Genomic DNA, 23,368 nt, shown 5'->3' on the forward strand with positions numbered 1-23,368 from the left:
TGACCCTAAGTGAAATTTTGTATACATGTCCCTTTGGGTTTACATACATATCACTGTACTTAAGATGGTAAACAGAAGAAAGAAGAGAAAGAAGAGAAGAAGAAGAAAGAAAGAAAGAAAAAGAAAGAAAGAAAGAAGAAAAGAAAGAAAGAAAAGGAAAAGGAAAGAAAAAGAAAAGAGTAACTTCCCAATATTCCAATAACCAGCTTCTCAAGGGTAGAGAGAATGTGTTACCATCTCAGGAGGTGAGTGAATTCATATTCGAATCCTGGAAGGGCTGGGGAATTTACTCAGCTCAAGGGTATGCCAACCACTTTAGCATTGCAAATGGGCTAAAAACCGAAGGCATCCCTCAGCTGGAAGAGGACATCATAGAAGGTCCTACGAAATTTGATAGTGTTTACAGAATACAGGGTGATACCCCTCACCCCAAAAAAGAAGCAACATTTGGCTAGAATCTGTGCCAGCCATGTGCTGGAGCCAGCACTTTCTAACTCGTAAGATCAAATACAAATGTTCAGGAAATTTGTGAACTGATTGTTAAACTATTGGTAGCTGGTGGGAATGCTTACATCATACAACTCCATGCTCTCTCTTCACTCCCCTGCACTTTGCCAAAGAACCAGTTGTTATGGGCTGAATTGTTTCTCCCCAAAATTCGTATTGAGACCTTAACCCTAATACCTCAGAATATGATTGTATTTGGAGATAGGGCCTTAAAGAGGCAGTTAAGTTAAAATGAGGCCATTATGGGGGCTCTAATCCAATTGCACAGAGGAAAGACCATGTGAGGACACAGTGAAAAGTGGACATTGAAGACAGGGAGAGAGGTCTCAGAAGTCAAATCTGCTGATCTTGATCTTAGAACTCCAGCTTCCAGAACTATGAGCAAATAAATTTCTGTTGTTTAAGCCACCTAGTCTGTGATATTTTTTTATGGCAGGCTAGAAAACTAATTCACCAGTTTCTGGGACCTGTAGGAGGTTTACAATGGGGTCCTTCAGAAAAGGTGGTACTATGATTTAGTTTACAACAGTAGGTGGTAGTGGTGGTGATGGTGATTAAAAAGCAGAGTGTTTTTCTGGAAATAAAGCTGGTTGGTTCAAGTGAAGGCAATGCTCACAGGACAGAGAGAATTGGTTCAGGGACGTATTGAGGATCTAGAACACGGAGGCTTTTAAAAAGTAAAGGTGACTGCAGATCAGCTTGGGATGGTCTACAGCCAGGAGGGAGAACTTAAGGTTGTATTAGGAAAAGGAGACAGAAGCCAATACTGATAAGGACACTTGCTTTATGTGCCATAATCATTTCATCAATCTGCCCAAGAAGGCAGTTATTACTGGTTTTATGTATTTTACAGTCAAGAACATGAGGCTCCAATTATTAAGTGGGGAGAACCAAAGTTCTAACTCAGGGTTTTCCCATGATACTATTACCTCCCAGACCTTCCTTTAGCAAATTGTGAACAGGAAAAGGGAGATCTAATGGTTTAAGGGCGAGAAATCTTCCAGGGGCATGAAGGTATCTCCAAGTTCATGAAGAATGACAAGAAGTTTAAGGGATGAATATCTGAGCAGACAAAACCTTCCTCACTGAAAGGAGATAGGCCAACCTGTGAAATGGGCTTTGCATATAACCTTCTGCTGTACAGCCAGGAAACTATGTGCGTGAATAGGAGAACTGCATTTTGTAGAAGCCAAAGGAGCATTTTTATAAATCAGACCTGAGCCATCATACACAGTCGACAGGTCTATAGCCCTTACTGAACGGTCCAAAGGTAAGGATATGTCTTTGGCTTGGAACTGACCTCAAGGGGGAAAGCGCATGTCCTTCAACTTAACTTTACTCTGATGATCTTTTTTAACCTCTAGTTCCTTAAACTGGTATTCTCTGTGCATAAAGAAGGGCACTGCGGAGTGAGACTTGTTGCTCTTCAAAAAAGATATATGCTTCTGGAGGACAGGAAGTTTCTCTTCTTGATATGTCTCTGACAGCATGGCACACTGGGGGAAAAATACTTTTCAATAAATGTGTTGAACAGACATCTGAAGTCTTTGCTGAAAACAAAATTGGCTTCGGTTCTGTAGTTCTACCTCTGTGTGTCTCACTGAACAAACATATGTTTAGATCTGAAGCTATTCAAGACATGGTTCCGATTATTATTTATAACAAGCTGAAATGGAAAATGCAACCAGAAGGTTTAAAGAATTTGCCTGAGGACTACAAACACTGTAGGCTGTGAGATGGAAATCTGGGGACCAGGAATAAGCAAGAATTATTCATTCAAGCTATGTGGCTCATGACCTTGTAATGGACTTTTCCCATCCTGCTGTGTAACTCACCCTGCAGAGGATCTGAAACCTTTAGCCCAAACTTTGTTAAAACCTCTAGCATTGTATTTTTGTGTGTTTTGTTGTGTTGTTTTTTCATTCTGGCTCAAATCCAGAAGATATTGAGGCAAAGGCAAAACTTGTTCTCACTCCCCTCTGCCAGGAACTATGAGGTAAAATTGGCAAATAAAATTGTGACATACTTAAAGTGTACGATGTGATGGTTAGATATACATATACATTATGAAAGGTTCCTCCCAAGTTAATTAACACATAGATCACCTCACATGTTAAGTTTTGTGGTGTGTGTATGTGTGTGTGTGTGAGAGAGAGAGAGAGAGAGAGAGAGCATTTAAGTTCTACTCCTTAGCAATTATATGATACAGTGTATCACCTATAGTTACCATGTTGTACGTTAGATCTAAGAGCTTATCTATCTTATAGTTGAAAATTTATATCCATTTACCTACATCTTTGTATTCCTCCATCACTTAGCCTTGGAAAACCACTTTTCTACTGTTCTATGAGTTCAAATTAATATATTGGCGTGTTATTTATAGTCTATTAGGTAACTTCCCTTCAATTACAGTTTCATTCCTTTCCCTGACAAGTAATCTCCTTACCTCTCTGTTCTTTTTCTTTCTTTCTTTTTCTTTTTCTTCTTTCTTTCTTTCTTTCTTTCTTTCTTTCTTTCTTTCTTTCTTCCTTTCCACATAGAAGTGATACTGCACAGTCTTTGTCTTACTCTATCTGACTTATTTAGCAAAATGCCCTTCAGTTTCATCTATGTTGTCACAAGTGATAAGAATAGTTTTGGGGCACCTGGGTGGCTCAGTTGGTTGAGTGTCCAACTTCAGCTCAGGTCATGATCTCGTGGTCCGTGGGTTTGAGCCCCGCGTCAGGCTCTGTGCTGACAGCTCCGAGCCTGGAGCCTGCTTCTGATTCTGTGTGTGTGTCTCTCTCTCTCTGCCCCTCCCCTGTCATGCTCTGTCTCTCTCTGTCTCAAAACTAAATAAAAAAATAATAATAAAAACATTTTAAAAAGAATAGTTTTTAAAGGCTGAATCATACTCCATTGCATGTATAGACCACATTTTCTTGATGCATTTATCCAGTGACGAACACTTAGCTTATCTCCATACTTTGAATAATGAATAATGGTTATTTCCATTCTTGAGTTGTGAATAATGCTGCAATGAACATGGGAGTTTTGTCTTAGATAATGATTTTGTTCCTGTTTTTATGTCCAGAAGTGGAATTGCTGGGTCATATGGTATTTCTGTTTTTAATTTCTTGAGGAATCTCTATACTATTTTCCATGGTGACTACCAATTTATATTCCCAACAATAGCGTACAAGGGCTTCCTTTCTCCACATCATTGCCAGCATTTTTTATCTATCTCTTGTCTTTTTGATAATAATCATCCTAACAGGTGTGAGGTGATATCTTATTGTTGTTTTGATTTTCATTTCCTAATGATTAGTGATGTTCAGCACCTTTTCATGTGTCAGTTGGCCATTTGTATATCCTCTTTGGAAAAAGGTCTATTGAGGTTCTTTGCCCATTTTTAATTGGGTTATGTTTTTGCTATTGAGTTGTATGAGTTTCTTGTAAATTTTGGATATTAATCCCTTACTGGAAATGTGGTTTGAAATATTTTCTCCCATCTCAAAAGTTTCTTTTTTATTTTGTTTACAGTTTCCTTTGCTGAGCAGAAGGTTTTTAATTTGATGTAGTCCCACTTGTTTATTTTTACTTTTGTTGCTTTTGGTTTTGGTATCAAATCCAAAAAATCATTACCAAGACCAGTGTCAAGGAGACTATCCTGTATGTTTTATTCTAATGGTTTCACAGTTTCAGGAATTATGCTTAAATCTTTAACCCATTTTGAGTAGATTTTTGTGTACAGTGTAAAATTAGAGTCCAGTTACATTCTTCTGCATGTGGCTATCCAGTTTTCTCAGTAACATTTAGTGAAAAGACTATCCTTTCTCCTTTGTATAGTCTTGGCTCCTTTGTCATAAATTAATTGGTCCTGGGCTTATTTCTGAGCTGTCTATTTTGTTTCATTGATCGGTGTGTCTGTTTTTACGTGAATACGATACTGTTTAAATTGTTGTAGATTTGTAATATAGTTTGAAATCAAGAATTGTGATGCATCCAGCTTTGCTTGTCTTTCTCAGGATTGCTTTAGCCATTCAGAGTATTTTGTGGCTCCATACGAATTTTAGGATTGTTTTTTCTATTTTCGTGAAAAATACCATTGGAATTTTGATAGAGATTGCATTGGACCTGTAGATTGCTTTGGGTAGCATGGACATTTTAATATATTAACTTTTCAAATCCATGCGCATGTCATATTTTTCCATTTATTTGTCTCTTCTCAGTTTCTTTATCAATGTCTTACCATTTTCAATGTATAAATCTTTCACTTACTTGACATTATTCCTAAGTATTTTATTCTTTTGCATGCTACTGTAAATGGGATTGGTTTCTTAATTTCTCTTTCTGATAATTCATTGTTAGTGTACAGAAATGCAAGTGATTTGTGTATATTAATTTTGTATACTGCAACTTTACTGAATTCATTTATTCTAACAGGTTTTTTTTGGTGAAATCTTTAGGGTTTTCTGTATACAATATCATGTCATCTGAAAACAGAGACCTGTCTAATTTGGAAGTCTTTCATTTTTATTTCTTTCACAGTTTCTCTGGCTGGACTTCCAGTGCTATGTTGAATAAATATGCAAGAATAAGGCATCTTTGTCTTGTTCTTGATCTTAGAGGGAAAGTATTCAGCTTTTCACCAGTGAGTATGATGGCTGTGGGCTTACGATAGATGGCTTTTATCATGTTGACCTATGTTCCCTCTATATCCATTTCATTGATAGTTTTTATTAAGAAAGGGTGTCAAATTTTGTCAAATGCTTTTTCTGTACCAATTGAGATGATCATGTAATTTTTATTCTTTATTTATTAACATGGTGTATTATATTGATTGATTTGCAGATGTTGAACCATCCTTGTATCCCTGAAATAAACTTAGTTGGTGATGATGTATGATTTTTTTAAATATATTGTTGAATTCTTGGTAATATGTTGAGAATTTTTGCATCTATGTTTATCAGGGTTATTGGACTGTAATTTTATTTTCTTGTAGTGTCTTTCTCTGGCTTTGGTATCAGAGTAATGCTGGTCTCATTAAATGAGTTTGAAAGTGTTCTCTTCTAATTATTTGGAAAATTTGGGAATAATTGGTATTAATTATTCTTTAAATGGTTAGTAGAATTCACTAGTGAAGCCATCTGGTCCCAGACTTTATTGTGGCGTTTTTGATTACTGACTCAGTCTCCTGACTAGTAATTGGTCTGTTCACTTTATCTATTTGTTCATAATTCAGTCGTGGCAGGTGGTATGTGTCTAGGAATTTATCGATTTCTTGTAGGTTGTCCAATACATTGGCATAAATTGTTCATTGTAGTTTCTTGTGATCCTTTGTATTTTGGTGGTATCAGTTGTAATACCTCCTCATTTACTTATAATTTTATTTACTTGAGTCTTCTCTCTTTTTTCTTGGTAAGTCTAGCTAAAGGCTTATCTATCTTGTTTATCTTTTCAGAGAACCAGCTCTTAGTTTCACTGTCCTTTTCTATTGTTTTGTTGGTCTCTATTTCATTTATTTATTTTCTGATCTTTGTAGTTTTTCATTCTTCTACTAATATTGGGCTTCATTTGTTTTTCTTTTTCTATTTCTTTGATGTGTAAAATTGTCCATTTGTGATTTCTCTTTTTTCTTACTATAGACATTTATCATTGTAAACTTCCCTCTTACAAGCACTTTAGCTGAATCTGATGTTTTGATATGTTGTGTTTCAATTTTCATTTTTCTCAAGATATTTTTTTAATTTTTATTTTTATCTTTGACCCATTGGTTATTCAGGAGCATGTTGTTTAATTTCCACATACTTGTGAATTTCCTAGTTTTTTTTCTTTTAACTGATTTCCAGTTTCATACCACTGTGGTCAGAAAAGATAATTGATAAGATTTCAATGCTCTTAAATTTATTAAGACTTGGTTTGTAGCTTAACATATGGAGAACGTTCCATGTGGGCTTGAGAAGAATGTGTATTTTGCTGCTATTAGATGGGATGTTCTATAAATGCCTATTAGGTCCATGTAATCTAATGTGTAGTTTAGTTTCAACCTTTCTTTATTGATTTTCCATCTGGATAATCGATCCAATGTTGAAAGTGCGTTATTTTTTTTTATTATTAATTTATTTATTTTGAGAGAGAGAGAGAGAGAGAGAGAGAGAGAGAGCAGGAGAGGGACAGAGAAAAAGGGAGAGGGAGAGATTCCTGAGCAGGCTCCGCACTGTCAGCACAGAGCTCATTGAGGTGTTCGAACCCACGAACTGTGAGGTTATGACCTGAGCCGAAACAAAGAGTCAGACGCTGAACCAACTCTGAGCCACCTTGGTGCCCTTAAAGTGGATTATTCAAGTCCTCTAGTATTATTGCATTTCTGTCTATTTAAGGGCAGTCTTAAATGCCTGTTTTTGCAGAGTAGTTAAAAAAAATTTGAAGTTTGTGACACAGGTGAATCTGTTCTTGTCCATTGCTCAACCAAACAAAAGTGCTATCAGGTGAAAACAGAGAGGTGTTGAAATCCAGTGTTCATGCATTTCCCAGCTGAGAATATTAAAAACCAGGTTGTAAAAGATCCCAGTCAAGGGAAAAGTTTGAATCACCTGTTCCAGGGGAGTCCTTGTGATAGCCATGACTGTTCATTCCAAACATGTTTTTCTATCATTGCTTATAGATGCAACACTATTCATGAAATACTTGAGACACTCAGTAGGTGGACAGTATATAAGTATAATATATTGTTATAACTGAGAATTTTTCTACTCTTTTTGTCTTTTTCATAGAGTCAGTGTATATATATACATATATATATATATGACTGTTGAGCTTTAACTTTCATATGTTTAGTATCAACTTTAACGATTTCAATTCCCTTTATTTTGTGAGTTAAGAGAATGGAAAACAAATTATAAGTCTGGCAGTGGTTTCTCAATTTTTTTCTGCTTCTAGGTGACAAGTAGGGATAAAACACTAGAATCTGCTTATGAAATGCTGTTATTACATAAATCTACCTGGTTTAGTGCAAAGAATCCCAACTGAGAGCCTGTAGACCTGTGTTCTAGTATCAGGTCATATGTATTTAGCTTTCCCATACTTCATTTTGCTCATGTGTAAAATAAGGAATTTAGATAGATAATTTTTTACTTAACCTAATTCCCCTCTAATATCCTAGGTTTCTGTGGCACCTAGGTATAATTGCAGGATTTTAATTTAGAAGGAAAGGCACTGGAACCCAAAATCTGGAGTCTAGATCTGACTTTGTACACTCTGTAGTTTTTTTTCATCTCTAAAAATAAAGAATAATAGCCATCAGTTGATCCCAGGTGTGACGCCTGATTAGATATTACCTTGCCTAAGAAATTTTCAGGTACAAAGGTCTGTATAAGAGGAGCTCCTCCCTAAAGGTTTAAAACATATTAAAAAGCTAGATTAAATGCATGTGCCATCTTTGTAGGAAAGTGCAAGTAGATTAAAAGAATAAAATACAGAAAGAGCCGATGCACGCATTAGCAGGAGTTTAAGAGAAACTATAACCATATATGTAGAAAAAATGCTCAATATTACTACTAAATACAAATAAAGACAGCAGTAAGATACCATCTTCCTGTCATTAAGTAAGATATTGAAATATTTTTATCAAATGTTGGTGAAAATATAGGGAAGTGGTTACCACAAAACAATGCTAGACAGAGTGTAAACCGTTATGGACATCTTGAAAGATAAGTTGACAGTGTTATTATAATTTTAAATGTGTACATCTTATGATCGGTAATTACTTTTTTATATTTATTCATACGCCTAAGAATTGGTCGAATATATTTATTGCAGCAATATCTGTAAGAGCAACACATTTGAAATGACTCACCTGTAAGCCAATAGGTAAATGGTTAAGCAAATGATAACACATTCGTACTGTGGAGTTCTACATAACAGTTAAAAAGAATGAACCAGATATCTGCATACTGACATGGGACTACCTTTAATACACATTGTAGAGTAAAAGGTAGTTACAGGACAGTTTGCATTATTTACACACAAATACGCACTAATGAAACTGGGTTTCTATAAATACATTACATATTAAAGAAAAGGCAGGGAAAAGACTTAGAAAAAGATACACAATGAACTGATAACATAGTCACCTTTGAGAAGGGAAGTGGTGAGGAGAGGGATGTAAACTTTAAAAGGTTTAAATTTTTTTCAAGTAAGAATACATTCATGTATTATTTAGAAATTAAAGACAGGTTTGTTTGGGTTTTTTTCCCCTCCGACAATGAAAGAGGATAAATTAACTTAAGCATTTTCTGTTCAACTAAATCAAACCCAAGTTATTATCCTCTTGGCAATGTTTTACTTCCATGCATACCCCATTTTCTAGAATACCAACCAATTCACTGGGTCTGAATCCTTGACAAGCTCAGGATTTCATTAGCCTTATCCTTTGATTTATCCAACACTGCAGCCAACTGGCTGTAATATTCGGCTTGTAGAGTATTCAGAAATGAATATTCAGACACTTAGTTAAGGTAGTTCTGAAACTGAAATTATCATGAAATTATTGCATCTTACTGCATTTGAAAGCATAAGATCACAGAAGGTGGTGGCATTTCCCCAGAGATGGATAATTATCTTAACCACTGCTCTTACTAATGTTCTATTAGTATTGCTAATTTGCCTTTGCATATGAAATACTCCCTCAGAAAATTCCAGAAGTTAACTGATTCTGCCACTGGATGTTTTTAAGGCTATCTGTTCCATTAAAAGTTAGTAATTTGAGAAAACTCAAATACACATTCAACAATGTTGTTACTTTTAGGAAGAGAATGAATGAAGAATCTGAAGGCTGGGGATACACAGAGACAAATTTTGCTCCCTCAGTAATCCTAGAAACTACAGAGAAGAGATACTATTATTATGCCCCATTCTGCACATTAAAAAAATAAGACTCAGAAAAGTTGAGCAATTTGCCCAAAGCAACACAGCAAGTAGTAAGAACAGTTTAGCTTTTTTTTCTTGACTCAAAGTTGAAAACTTTCCACGCCATTATCATCCCTGCCTTCTTGAAATTAGATTCTGAAATATGAAGACATGTATTCAGATTGATCTACTGGGTCAACTAATATTTCACCCAACATTTGTTGGGTGCTTGCTGTAGATCTGTTTCTGTTCCAGATTCTTCCGTAATAATCACTTAAATCTTACTAGGACTCTGTGAGACACCTATTACTATCTCTGCTTTACAAACGAAGAAATGGTGGCCTAGAGATGAAACATTTGACTCTTGCCACATCACCAGGAAGTGGTAGAATAAAATTTGCAGTGCATAATTTCTGGCTCAAGAAAGTACTTTTCTCATCAACATTAGGATTTTAGTATTCCCAAGAAAGAGCTCTCATCAACAGACCACATGAACCTTGAACCAGGCTTGCCCCTAAATAGACACATGCCTTTCAGTCTAGTTAACTCCCTTTGTTGTGGGACACTTGTCAAGCAAATCAGTGTGGGGTAGAATGTTTTTATGTATGGCTTGGAACCATCTGGTGATATTAACAAAATAAGCTATTTCTAAATAATGTGTGTGAGCCAACAAGAGATCCATTCTTTCACTCCTTCTCAAGGGGCCTCCCAGCCTCCTCTGTGAGAGTGAGTGTTAGGGCTCTCCTTACACTGGCCTAGAGTAATTTGTTTTAATAATGTCTGAGCTCTCTGAGGTAATGGTCTCATGATCTCAACCAGTGCTTTTAAGGAAGAAATAAATGTGAATAAATAGAGCATTTCTATTTTTTTTTAAGTTCAGAAATACCTAGAAAATTAACTATCCCAACAATGAATTAGAATGCATGTTACCATAAACCTCAAGGAAGTGATTTGACTGAAAATATTTAATTACAGGGCAAATTTCAAAATGGCAGACATCTGGGAGAAAGTGACAGCAAGAGAACCAGAACAGATTTTCCTAGCCTGGTGATTTGTATAAATCATGATGACATTACTTATGAGTGTTTATTGCACACCAGGCACTTTGCATGTGGTAACTAATTATATCCTTATAAAAAGTCCATTGAGGTAGGTTATTAGTTCCATTTTACAGGTGAGGAAACTAAGGCTAGGAAGTGGCAAGGGTAGAATTCAAACCCAAATCTCTGAAAGTCAATGTCCCTTCTACACCAGCTCTAGGCAGAGGACAAGAGCATGGAATCACATTCTTCCAGAATGGGGTCTTCTGAGTTATCTTCATTGTTTCATATGAGATGTAAGTTCTCAGGAACTCAGTCACAGCCATGATCAAACAAAGGCAGTGTGTTCCAAAGGTGATGAGCAGGCCCTTGCTTTGCTCATTGGGAGGGGAATGTTGATCACTGAAAAAGTATGGAATGTTTCAAAAAACCAGAAGATGTAAATAGCATAAAAGAAACATCTCAGCCATCTCCCAGCTTATGAAATAAAACCTGACAAATAAACCCACTTAAAACTCTTTACGTAACCCACCCTGATTTCATTTCCTTCCTTCCCCTTCAGAGATAACCACTGTTCTGTCTTTGGGGTGCATCGTTGTCATGAAATTCTCTATAGCTTTCACATATGTTTGTATCCTTCTAAAATATATGATTTACTTTTACATATTTTAAATGTTATATAAAGGACTCATATTTTGTATTCTCATGAAATTTCTGTGCTTTACTTCTCATTACATCCACAATATTCATCCATGTTAATGCGTTTAGCTCTAGTTCATTCATTTTCACTGCTAAATAATATTCCATCGTATGAGTATATCACAATTATTTAGACATTTTATAATTGATGTATTTCCCCTCATTTTGACTGTGACAATAATGCAGCAATTTCTTCCATGTGTCTGTCTCATTATGTGTATGTGGAGAGTTCTTCTGGGGATAATCCTCAAAAGGAAATTGTTAGGCAATAGGTTTACATTATCTACTTTTAGCAAATACAAGCAATTGTTCTAATTGGTTGTGCCCATATACACCCAATAGTTTTATTTTTCTACATTATCTCTAATACTTGCAATTGTTGCTTTTCACCTTTTGCTAATCTGAATGTTTGAAGAAATACCTCATGACTTTAAAATGCATATCTTTATTAGTGAGGTTAAAAGGCTTTTTCTGTGTTCATAAGCCATTTGTTTCCCTACTTGTTACTTTTTTCCTATTGATTTATAGGTGTTTTCTGTATATTATGGATGTACATTTTTTTTGTTTGTGTATGTATTGCAAATAACTTATCTGTGATTTATCTACTTGACCTTAGCACTGGTAATACCAAGCAGACAAAAACAATCACAATTTCACACTTTTTGGTGCTACCACTTTCACTTTCCAAGGACATTCAAATGAGCTCTATTATGCAGACTACTGTGATTTAAAGCCATCAACGTTACTGGTACTTGTAGCAAAATTTTCTATAGAGATCTTGCTTTTAGACACATTTGAACGTCCATGTAATTCTCTTTTAAGACAAAATAATCTTTATGTGATTAGCTCAGAAATTTGTGGATGTGAATCATTTTTTATAATGTTTATTTATTTATTTTGAAGGGGCGTTTTGGGGAGGGGCAGAGAGAGAGAGAGGAGAGGGAATCCCAAACAGTCTCCACACTGGCAATGCAGACCCCTATGTGGGGCTCAATCTCATGAATGGTGAGATCATGACCTGAGCTGAAATCAAGAGTTAGACACTCAATTGACTGAGCCACCCAGGCGCCCCGTGAATCATTTTGATCTAACTTTATGTGGCTGTTTTTTTTTTTTTAATGTCCCAGGAGATGAAAAAAGTAGTGTTTCATGCAAGGCAATTAATTTTAGTACCTTTATTTTCCCCCAGTGGACCGAGCTGAAAACTGGAAAAATACAGACTATGCTTATGGGTAAGAATTCCCCTCAAAGCAAAGATCAAGATTACAGGTGTCCTCTAACTTAGAAGGACAGCTGCTCATAGGTTGGTTCCTTGTTACCTAGTACCTACACCTACATCTCCCATGTGGGTATCATTTCCCCCATATCAAATTGGGAGGCAGTGTGCTTAGTGGTTAAGACTTTGGGGTCAGAAAGACTTGAGCTGAGATCAGAAAGCTTCATCACTTTCTACAGTGCCTTTGTAAGTAAAATATTTAAAATCTCTGAACCCCAGTTCCTGTGTCTGAAAGTGTGACAAATGCTACTGTTGTTCCGAGCCTTCTTGGAGATTAAATGAGTTCATGTCTGTATGGTACTTGTGCTTAGTAAACATTCAATTAATGGTGGTTACTATTACATGGTCCTAATGAAACCCTCATTCCATTGAAAAAAATGCTTTAAAAATGCTATAATTTCTCAAAGGAAACATACCTCCCCCCCCCCACTTTGGAGGGCACTTTGAGGACTAAGAATCCTTCTGGAAAGGTACAATTCCTATGAAGGGAACTGAACATTAGCTCGCCTTTCTCAGCTTCCCAAATGGAACTGTTGGTCTTATTGAACAACCCAAGAACAGAGTTTATTAGGCTGGACCTTCAAGGTCAATATAACCTGAAAATATAACCTGTTCATATTGAGATGATAGAAAGCTAACCATGTTGCCCCTGGCAGAACATTTTGTTTGGCCACAATGTTTTTCAGAGCTACAGAACACTCTAGTTGTTCTGTTGTATACAATGCACTCATTCTTTGGCTTTACCCAGCTCTATATTTAAGCTTATTTGTCTACCCCATGGATACTTGTAACACACCACACACACACAATATACACACTAATGCTTAAATTGAGTGACCGTTCATAAACAGAAAGCAACTTTTTGTAAAATAATTGACAGACTTGTTTAGACTTCCCTTGCCAATCTCTGCCAGAGACAGACAATTTACTTAGAATTTCAGAAGTACTTGTCTGGTTTTCCTAAGAAGGATTCAGCCTCTCTTCATGTTAGGAAGTTTCAGTCTTCTTCAAGCACCTATCTTAAAAGAACAAATAAAGCTAAAAATGTTTTGGCGAAATAGTCACCCCAAAAGGCTACAAATGGGTAAAGATAACTGGAAATCCTAGCTTGCAGTCCTGGACTATATAATTTACTAGCTAGGGGACCTGAAATGAGTCATTTAATCCCTCTGACCCTCAGTTTACCTGATCTATAAAGTGAGGCTGCTGACAGAAATAAACTGGAGAGTAAGGGCTTGGACTGATGGTTACCCAATCAAAGTCAAAGGCAAAAAAATGTTCTCTGAAAAACATAACCCGTGATTTTCTAGAATACCTCTCTTAGTTTGTATATGAAGATCTATATCCTTTTAAACTTCTAAATTTGCCATTCTCTGAAGAATAACAAGGGGTTTCAGTAGAACTGCTCCAAAGTCACATGCGAGGGCTTAACAGTCTCATGGGTGCCAAGGCAGGGCCTCAAGGTATCTGCTTCTGAGGATCATCTGCCATGTCACCGGGGCCCAGTAAAAGAGGGAAACAGCAACTTCACCTCATTTTCCCTACTCTGTGCTGTCTGTAAACAAGTGGCATGAGGGAAGTACAAGGTCTGCTCAGTGCCAGGGTCCTATTGCTTCTTCCTGACACAGAAAGCTATTTTCAAAGGCAGCTGCTCCTGGCAGCAGTCAGGTAGGGCAGAGCCTGCCTTTGGCTAACTAATCCAGAATTACTGCTGACGTTCTCCTAGAGGGCAGGGGCTGGGGCAGGAAAATATCTTCCTAAGGACTGTGTCCTCACACGCACGTCTCCTCTTCCAGGGAGTGACCGCAAGAACAACATCCCTGAACTCAGGATTTTCCCAAATGCATTGTGCTGTGAACTTGAGTGGACCCTGTCTGGAGAGAGACCACTGCTCAGACCTGAGGAGTCCTAGAGGACCCATTTAAAAAGTTCCCTTCCTTTGAGTTAAAATATTACTGTTTCTGCAGTGTCTTGTTAAATACATGTTGGAGTGCTTTGTTGAAACGTTAATTTGTATTTTCTTTTTGTGGTATGTTTTCCTATCCCTCCAAGAAAGGTAGCTTTACCCTCTGCGCTCCTGCCTTGCCTCCGAGAGGTTTGTGTTATGGATGCAGGAAGCAAAAATGACTTATGGAAAGTATCAGAAGAGCTTCCTGGCTTTCACTTCTCCAGGGACTGATGTCCTTGAGAGGACGTTGCTAGGGAGGGGGAGGGAAGCGAGTGTCCTTTGGGAACGGAGACTCCCCAAGAGTGGGGAGAATGAAACTCTGTGGAGAATCTTGCCTCATAAAACAGACACACGCTGGAGGCAGGACTCAGGAATGCGGCACCAGAGGAGGCTGGACCCTAGCACAGGACTGCCTTGGCTACCATTTCCTGACACAGCAGAGGAAACTACGAGCCACAAGATTGCAGAGAGCAACACAACCTGAACAGTGTATATCAGCAGGTCAGGAGGGACTGACCATACCTTTCCCTCTATTTCGAGGAACCACATCAAGCTCCTAGATTATAACTGGAGCCTAAAGGAAAAGATTTCTCTCTACTAATAACAATAATGACAGAAGTAGAATTTTTCTATAATTGCAGAAGAGAAGAGGCTCAAACTTGGATTTAATTTGAAGACAGTAAAGAAATGGCACCCACCCTTTCCTCATGCCCAAGTTTGTGGCATAAAGTTCATACAGGTTACAAATGCCAATGACCCAGGGAACTAAATTATATAAAATACACTCACTTATAACCAGTTATCAACAATTCAGTGAAGATTTGTTCATCAGAATAGAACATTAGAACTTGTTCTCTAAAAGTGGGACAGATGAGAGGAAAATTTTGAAAAGTTGAAATGGATAGCAAGAGACAAAGCTCACTGCCAGCAGTTGGTAAGAGCATTGAGCCATTTTTATGGGACTCTGGTAAATGACCCTTCCCGTACATCCACAGCTCAACTTGTCTCACGAGTTTCTTCTTCAAAGCTAAGCAACTGTTAGCATTGGGGAAAACAAAACAAAAAGAAACAAACCCTGATCAATGCTTAGGAATTCTTATGTGTGCTTGTCCTTTTTCTCAATCTTTAGGGAACAATAGTATGTGTAAAACTCTTCCTTTAAGATGGAGACCCCAAAGCTGGGGACCACAGGACACAACAGTAAGAGCATGAGTGATAGTTGGCAGAGGCATCCACACCTCCCCCAGGTGAGGACACCTGGGTCCATCTCCTCATCTCTAAAGCTGAGGGAACTGGATGTGATTATATCATTTAAGGGCTTATTTTATGAGCCCTCCAATTTATTGAACATGTTTCATTCAGCAAATAATGGCTATGATGGTTTCCTTCAGTCTGAGCGATCGTACAAGACAGGATATTCCACATATTTAACAGCCATATGGATATCAATGAACCAGAACGGCCAATGGGTAAGGAAGTAGCATCTGGTGCCAGATGAATATTAATCAGCCTTGGTGAATATTAATCTGCTGTTTTACAGAGAAACAGACTCAGAGAGTAAACTGTGCCAAATAAACTGTATGTATTTGAACGACGAGGACAGCCTCAGTGTTGGGGAGAGATGGCATTTCTTCCACTGTCTGTGCATTGGCTCTCTGGGAGGGCGTGCTAAGCAGAGCATTTCCTGCTCCCAAAGCACCCATCTTTTAGCCTGTGAAAAACCTAGGTGTGAAGCCTGTCTCTTAATAGGCTTTGAGAAGCAGCATCACATTTTCAAAATGTGTATGTGCCTGAAGATCTGCAGCATTACATAAGGAAATAATATCTGCACATCCGTGTTGTCACCACTGACGGACACGACTTGCGGGCAGAATGGGTCCTGGCTGCTGCTGACGCCGAGGAGAGGAAGTGAAGGCGGTGTGGACGGAGGGGGCTCATAAGTGCGTTCCCACACCACACTTGTCTCGGGGAGCATGACCCAGAGTAAATGCTGAAAATGTATTGTGCGCCTATGAATGTTTTGAGGATAAATGTTTAAACCATAGCTAGAATCATACACAATGGCACTAAAGTCATTAGCTTCGGGGAACCCCTTTCTGAAATGCGCAGCATCCATAAGCTACATTGTAATTCTAGTGATCCATATTGAACACACACTAGTCTTTTTTTTTTTCTTATTTAAATGTGTAAAATGCCCTGAGCCCCTAGGCATTTGTACTGAGATACATTTCCGATCGCATGACGTGTAGTCCCTGCTGCATGCGAATTAACTGCCCTCGATATTACTAGTAGGAACAGGCTGTGATATTTCTGTGTAATTTCCATTCATATCATATTAACATGTCCACAATACAAAAAATAAAAATAAATACATAAAATAAAAAATAAAACTCAAAAAATAAAAAAATAGTAAAAAAATAAAATGGGCCTTCTATGACTGGGTGATAGCTAGGGTAAATTGGTTTTTGGCAGTTTTCTTTCCCTTTTCAAAAAACTTGTTTGTTCTTGCTACATCTTTACTAATATGTGGGTACCGTAGATACCTGATGGTGCTGTATGGAATCTGTTTCTCATCCCCTCGCTAACCTGAATGTCTATATATTTCCCTAAACTACTAGCAACAAGAGAATTATTTTGCAACATTTTATTTACCAAAATTCTGGTAAGGATGAAGGACGATAAGGTTTTCCTTATACACTCAACAGCAAACTCCTTTAAAGCATTGTTAAATCTCTGTTCCCCAAAGTTCTCATTTTGGCTACTCAGTAAGCAGGGTGTTCTCCTTTTCTTTTTTCTTTTTTTTCTTTTTTTCCCAAACATGGCCCAGTTTCTGTTTTGCAGAGCAATTCAGTTCTTCTAAATTTGAGATCTTTCCTCAACTAGGTGCTTAACAAAGCAAAAAAGTCTACAGTGAATAGGACTCCTTCCCCATAGAAGGCAGTTTAGCAACTATTTATTACTACTTAAACATCAACTTGAATGTCTCACTCTGCCCTACTCTCATCTCATTCGCACAATGCAAGGATCAAAGTGTATTTTCCCAGATTTATAGAGCATATCTCTTAGAAGAGTTGTGATATAGTTTTCTCTACCTGATTACATATTATGACTTCCTGTCAGGGCCATTAGCTGTCAGAAAATTCTAGGAACACCAGGGTCAAGTGTCTCAGAACAGATGCTCCTTTCCTGAAGGTTGCCAGAAACTTTTAATTTTCTTAGATTCTGAAACAGTCTAAATAGCAGGAAGTAAAAGTAATTCTGAAATAATTCTGTTCTGGTTACTATTGTTGCATAATGAATTACCCCAAAACTTAGTGGCTTAAAGCAGCAATTTTATTTTGCTTATTATTATTATTATTATTATTATTTTGAGTCAGGAATTTGGGAAGAGGTTGGCTAGATGATTCTGGCTTGAGGTCTCTCAAGCAGTTGGAATCAGATGTTATTGGGGCTGCTATCATCTGAAGGCTAGATGGGGCTGGATGTTCAAGATAACTAACTCATAGGGTAGGCAGATGGTATTGACTGTTTGCTGGGAGTGTCACTGGGACTATTGGATACAGCACCTTCTTGTGGCTTTTCCATATGGTTTGGCTTCCTGACAGCATGGTGTCCTCATGGTAGTTGGACATCTTACATGGCAGTTCCAGGCTCTATGTTTAAGTATTCTAGTGAACAAGAGAAAGCTACTTTGCCTTTAATGACCCAGTCTTGAAAATCATACAGTATCACTTCTCCCATACTTTACTAGTAGAAGCAGCCACAAGCCCTGCCCAGATTCAGACCAAGAGGATTTAGACTCCCTTCTTGATGGGGGAGTGACTAGAAGAGCAGGAAGAATGCGGGGGGGGGGGGGGATATTGTTGCAGCCATTTTGGAAAGTTCATACTCTCTTGTTACATGAGAGTCACAGTTCAACCATGCTGCTTTTACAGACACAATGTGAGTGGATAAAAATGCAGTGTGGAATGGAGTTATCAATATCCTTTCAGAAGAGTCAATTCCACAACCCTCTTTCATTGCCACCATCTTGTACTAAATCACTCATGCACTGTCAGAAATGCATGTCTGAGGAGACATGATTTGAGTTCTGTCAGTAGAAAGTGTATAGGCATCTAAGGATATACAATAGTTTTCTTCCTTGCAATTTAAGTTGGTAATTTTACAGAGAAATGAGAGTTATTTTGTTTTAGTTAAAGCGATTGATTAGATCCAGCCCTATCTGGGCATGGACCTTGTATTCCGCTAGTTTGGCCCACCCAGGACCAAGGCAGTATTAGATCATTAATACTAATACTAGGGAGTCTATGGAAATCTGCACAATACAGCCATCCACCCTACCTTTGTATTTTTCTCAAGCTACCCTGTGACCAAGCCCACAAAAGACCACATGCTCAGATTAAGCTAAACTAATTGTCTATCAGAAGAATGGTTTAGACTTGATTTTACAAAGCTTTTCTCCCCAGTTTGTCCCATGCTACAAAGAGTATGTATAGTTCTCACTGGTTAATCCATTGAATAACTCTTCAGGCATTTTCATCATCAAGTAGACTCCATGGTTAGAATACAGAAAATGGCAAAATTTGTGTGTGTGTGTGTGTGTGTGTGTGCATGTGTGTGCGATCATTGCATATGTAATGCCTTTTTTTCCAGTGGGGAAATTTTAGAATTTCCTCTTCTATCATACCCAGATTTCTGAGTTATGGAGGTCAACACTGTTTAGTATTTGAACACTATTTTTTTCCTAAATGAAATATAACTCCAAATCACATTGAGCAGTCTGTTTATATTTCTGCATAACTGAAGAGTTCAACTTTATTTAATGGGATCTTTGAGCTTAGCCTAGTGGGAAAAACAGGATACTGTCTCTGGCAAAGTTATGTGGCAGTTTTGCAAAATAAACTCCCGATAAGGCTGTAATCCCTTTGTTGGCTTAACCATGATTAGATGTGAGACTCTGGAAAAGTCCACACAGGACTTTCATGTAACATGGGTAATGAATGTATTACTCACATATTCAGAAGGGCACCAGAGGGAGAGATGATAGGGCCTTTGCTAAATGCATGATTTCAGCAAACCTTCAAAGTCGAATTGGATGTACCTCTAATTCTAAGAAATCTGAAGACCTTGCCCTCTTCCTACTCCTCTGAGAGACAAATGCATGCGGTTGGCACATCAATAAGGGAAGAGGGTGTATCTTCCAGGCCAACCTGAATTACATGGCAAAGATGCACCCTCATGATGTAGTTGAGTTTAAGTTCAGGTGGACTGAAAATCATGTCCAGGGCAAATAGCAGATTAGAGGGATTCATTCTTGGCCCACTAATCCTACCTATTGGTTGGTAGGAAAATGGAGAGGCTTTGATCAGTCTTTGTAGTTTTGACTCAAATCTGTGAGGTTTTATGTAACTGGAAATACAGCACGTGGGTGTGCTAGGGAGGGCTCCCATCCTCGAGCTGTATCAGCACTTAAAGAAGTGATTTGTAGAGCCATAGGCAGCCCCACATGGCCAAGACCACATTCACTGGTACTCTGTAGAATCTTTTCTCCCCACCCCTGGGAATCCTTTGGTGTGCAGATAGGGAGTCTGGACCTCAGATGAGGCATTCCACAGCAGAGGGCCCCAGTTCTATCTACAGCAAGAAAAACCTAGAAGGAGTTTTAAGATCCTGATGCCTAGGTTACCTAATTCAATTAAATCAGAAATGCTGGGGGCCGGGGCCCAGGCATTAGTAGTTTTTCAAGCTGTCAAGAGGTTCCAATATGTAACTCAAGCTGAGAACACTGTTCTCAAGTGCTACATTCAATGTTGGAGAATCACCACTCTTGATCTCCTAACCTATGGCATGTGGACTTTGTTGGAAGGCCCCAATAAGATCTGGGCTAATGTACTACGGGTAGGAATTTGGGAACTTAAGATAGGGCTGAACTTTGTTGTAAATTCAATACAGCTGGCATCAGCTGAACTCACAAACCCCATCAATAACTTTCAGTTCACAGACGTTAGAAAATAACAAAAAAGTCCCCATAGAGCGGAGTGTTGCCATTCTCTCTCCTGCCTTTCTATAATGGTGTTCTATATCCTTCCATTCACCACTCAGCCCCAGATTGCTGTCTGGCTATGCTCTTATTTTTAGCTAAGAAAAATAAACTTGTGGGCTGCTCTGACTATTCTATGCCCCTCTGATAAGGCAGTCAGCAGCTGTATTCACAAAGATGTGGAAAGTGGGTCTGTTCCAATAATCAATCAAGGGCAATCATGCTTTGAGCTGTAAAGACTCACTGTGAAGGGGCCACTGAGTGAGGGTGATAAGGTCCATTGCATTTCCTTTTTGAAACTGGATGAAGGGATATAAAGAAAGGGAACAAGGATTCTTTTTTTTTTCATTTTTAACAATTATTCATTTTTGAAAGGCAGAGAGACAAAGCGTGGATGGGGGAGGGGCAGAGAGAGAGGGAGACACAGAAACAGAAGCAGGCTCCAGGTTCCGAGCTGTCAGCACAGAGCCCAAGGGGGGGGCTCGAACTCACGGACCGCAAGATCACGACCTGAGCCAAATGTGGCCGCTTAACCGACTGAGCCACCCAGGCGCCCCAGGGAACAAGGATTCTGTAGAAAGTGATATACATAGTTTTATTACAACTTATCTCCTAAATCAGAGATAAAAAGCTCGGAGAACAAGGGCCTTTAGATTTGGAAGCTCAGGGGTGCCTGGGTGGCTCAGTACCAACTTGCTCAGGTCATGATCTCGTGGTTTATGAGTTCAAGCTCCATGTCGGGCTCTGTGCTGACAGCTCGGAGCCCGGAGTCTGCTTCAGATTCTATCTCCCTCTCTCTGCCCCTCCCCTGCTCGTTCTCTCTCTCTCTCTCTCTCTCTCAAAAATAAATAAATAAATAAATAAATAATAAATAGAGTTGGAAGTTCTTCAGTGCCCTCTCAGACTAGCTCCTTGAGGCTGGCCTCTGATAAGCTGGATAATGGGCAGAACTTGGGTCTTCAAGTGCCTTTGCAGTAGGTCCTGGAACACATTCATTATCCTTACATCCATTTCACCCGGGAAGTCAACTTTCTCATTTACAGAGGGAGAAAGAGTAAACAACCCAAGATCCAAAAAGTTTATATGCCACACAGGCTGAAAATCCTAGGCTAAGCAGGTGAGGCAGAGTTTCAAGTGGAAGCAGTTGCTAAGATTCTTACCTCTCCTCAGAAGCCTAGAGAAGGATTCTACTCTGTTCTTCTCCCCATGATAGTGTCAAAGGCATAAAACTGTGGTCCTTGGAAAACACACATAAATGTTTTCATACATGGTTGAGGCATGTGCTGCTCTGTTTAATATGGGGTGTGACATCTGCCTGGGGAAATAATTTCTTGAGTTGTGTTTAGCTTTGCAACTGTTTGTTCAAAATATTAGTATTGTTTGTTTAGGAAAACAGTTTCTTGTGCAAAATGATTCCAATAAATTGATGAAAATGGATTGGTATATATCACAAGTATGAATTTTATAAAAGAGGGCAATATACATTCATTAAGAAAAAAGGCACAAAGCGTTTTTGTTTGAAATTTCTTAGGGATGATTATTAAAACAAGCACAGTTTAAGATTTTTCTCAGTCCTTTGTTACTGTAACATCCTCTAGTCAATCTGATGCACTACAGGCTAGTGAACTAAATAGCTACAGAATTTGAAAGTTCTAATCCTGATTCTGTCACTTACTGGCCAGGTGACCTTGAACAGGTTATTCAGCTTTTCCAAGTCCCAAACTCCACACCTGTAAATAGGATTTAAAATAGTATTTACCTCAGGGCACCTGGGTGTCTCACTTGGATAAGCATCTGACTCTTGATTTCACCTCATGTCAGATCTCATGCCTTGTGGGTTAGAGCCCTGTGTTGGGCTCTGCACTGTCCATATGGAGCCTGCTTGCAATTCTCTCTCTCTTCCTCTGCCCCTCACTGACTCATTCTCTCTCTCTCCCTCCCTCTCTCTCTCTCTCTCTCTCTCTCTCAGAATAAATAAACATTAAAAAAAACCCACAAAACTTAAAAAAATTAGTATTTACCTCATAGGGCAGATGTGAAGATTAAACCAGATAATAGAAATTAATATTGTTAGAATAATTTAAAGATCTCACTTCAGTTTAATGCAGAAACTACTTTTTTTTTAGAAGGAATTTTGATTTGATTATAAAGACCAGTGTAGTGTTGACTGAACTTGGATTTTTCTTCAGGAGTATAATACATTAAATTTTACAACTGCTTTTGAAAATTAGAATGCACTATGTGTTTCTTTGTGAGCACTAATTACAACATAGCACATCTTCCTTAAGAAAAATTGAGTCTTATCAACTGTTATATAATCCAACTAATGAATTTGGGGCTCCCCCCCCATTTTGCTATAGATCTTAGAATCCTGGAGTGTTAGTGCTAAAAAAGGGGGGGATTTTTTTTTCAGGTGTAGCTGCTGAGTCTGACATACTGAAGCCTTCAAAAGGAAGGAGTCCCATGAAGACATGACCTCTCTTGCTACCCCTCATTTGTCTCTGTTTCTCTTTTCTCTCTCCTCGGACAATTCCACTCTTCAAAATGAGAGATTCCATTCCAAAATGAGAGACTTTATCTTCCTCCTTCCTACCACTTTCCTGCACATTCTAGGTGCCTCAGTCTGGACTGGTTGCTGACGGAGACTCTACAAATCAGGTGAAGAGTTAACAATGGTTGGGTGAGGGTTTGGATTCTAGCTAGTCAGTGAGAGAAAGCACAAGTGGGGCTCCATTTGATTTTGTTCTACCTATCACCTAGAATCCTGGTTTATTTTCTTATTGATTTGCCCTGGAAGCAAGCATACCTTCCGGGATGAACATTCATTTTAGGGGAAGACAATCTAACCTAAGCTCATCGGATCAAGATATTCCTGTTGATATCAGGGGTTTGACTCTGCCTTTTGTGAAAACTTTAATAACCTTGATAACATGATCTGCCAGCTGCAAGTGGCTCTCTTTGCAATTCTG

General features: G+C 38.4%; 1 long non-coding RNA gene across 1 annotated transcript; it reads right to left on the bottom strand.

Annotated features, from left to right (window-relative positions):
• Positions 1 to 8,742: 8,742 nt before the first annotated feature.
• LOC115524259 lies at positions 8,743 to 21,792 on the bottom strand. Its single transcript, XR_004344096.1, has 2 exons — positions 21,560 to 21,792; positions 8,743 to 10,838 (listed from the first exon to the last, which is right to left on the bottom strand). It is a non-coding gene; the product is annotated as an uncharacterized LOC115524259 (long non-coding RNA).
• Positions 21,793 to 23,368: the final 1,576 nt, after the last annotated feature.

Source organism: Lynx canadensis, chromosome C2 (assembly GCF_007474595.2).
Source record: "Lynx canadensis isolate LIC74 chromosome C2, mLynCan4.pri.v2, whole genome shotgun sequence".
Lineage (NCBI taxonomy): Eukaryota > Metazoa > Chordata > Mammalia > Carnivora > Felidae > Lynx > Lynx canadensis.